Source organism: Hipposideros armiger, unplaced genomic scaffold, assembly GCF_001890085.2.
Source record: "Hipposideros armiger isolate ML-2016 unplaced genomic scaffold, ASM189008v1 scaffold_221, whole genome shotgun sequence".
Taxonomy (NCBI): Eukaryota; Metazoa; Chordata; class Mammalia; order Chiroptera; family Hipposideridae; genus Hipposideros; species Hipposideros armiger.
Window position 1 is genome coordinate 45,279 of NW_017731571.1, and position 1,198 is coordinate 46,476.

Genomic DNA, 1,198 nt, shown 5'->3' on the forward strand with positions numbered 1-1,198 from the left:
ACGCCAGTATTGCTCAGGAAACAATTGCTTCCTGGTGTCAGTCTTGCTGTGGAGAGTCAGGGCATTGCCTGTGCCTACACTTGAGGCAAAGGATGAATGGAACACGACCGTAGCCTGGAGGAATGGTAACAATTCAGTCGTGGGCTTTACATTCGATGGCATCACAGAATGGAGGAAAACTCGTGTGTGTGTGTGTGTGTGTGTGTGTGTGTGTGTGTATTTAGTATATTATACATAGAAATGTCTAGAAGGATTCACTAAACTGCAGATAGTAGTTGCCCTTGAAAAGTGACTGGATAACATAGAATTGGGAGATTACTACATTTTAATTCTATATAGCTTGAAAATTTTAAGTGAGATTGTAGTCTTTGTATTGCTATTTTTCCCCTCCACTGGTTGCCAAATGCTCTTTAATTGAAATATTTTCCTTTGTAGTTCTTAACTAGCTGGGCATTCCACTGCACCACTGTTGATGTCATCTATGATGTCATGAGGGTGGCCGCCATCAACATTGCAGCCCACAGACTGGGCAGTCCCCAAAATCTCTTTAATGGTTCCAGAGAGTTCTCTAGCTAAAGATCGGTGCCGCATCTGTCGGGCAACGTTGACAATCTCATCAAAAGTGATATTCCCACTGTGCTTAATGTTTTTTTGCTTCTTTCTGTCTCTTGGCGGTTCTTTGAGGGTTTTGATGATCAGGGCCGAGGCAGAAGGTACCACCTCAATCTGGGCCTGTCTGTTCTGAATGGTCAGTTTCACGGTTATCCTCAGACCCTTCCAATCACCAGTTGCTTTGGCGATGTCATCACCAACCTTTTTCGGAGACAGACCCAGGGGGCTGAGCTTGGCGGCCAGCGCGGACGTGGCACCGACTTCCCCACCGGTGCACCTCAGGTATACGACTTTGATCTCGTTGGGGTCCAACTTCGGCGGCATGATGGAGGTGGCTGGTGTTGATGAACCCGGATTCGGGACGACCGAAGAAAGTTGCACCTTGCTTCCTCCAAGCCAAAAGCCGAAAGCTGTATTGCTATTTTTTAAAAAAGAAATACTTGGGATATGGTCAAGGAACCCACTATTGTAGATTAGGCTAGAAATAATGCTGGTTTAGACTAGGGTGTTATGAGATCAAGGTGGTATAGAGTGGTGGGATTGGGATAATTGGTGAAGGTAGAGTCAAAAATACTTCCTGATAAAT

The 1,198-nt window shown here is 45.4% G+C and overlaps 1 pseudogene; it reads right to left on the reverse strand.

Annotated features, from left to right (window-relative positions):
* Window positions 1–388: 388 nt before the first annotated feature.
* On the reverse strand, window positions 389–951 carry LOC109389101 (60S ribosomal protein L12 pseudogene; annotated as a pseudogene).
* Window positions 952–1,198: the final 247 nt, after the last annotated feature.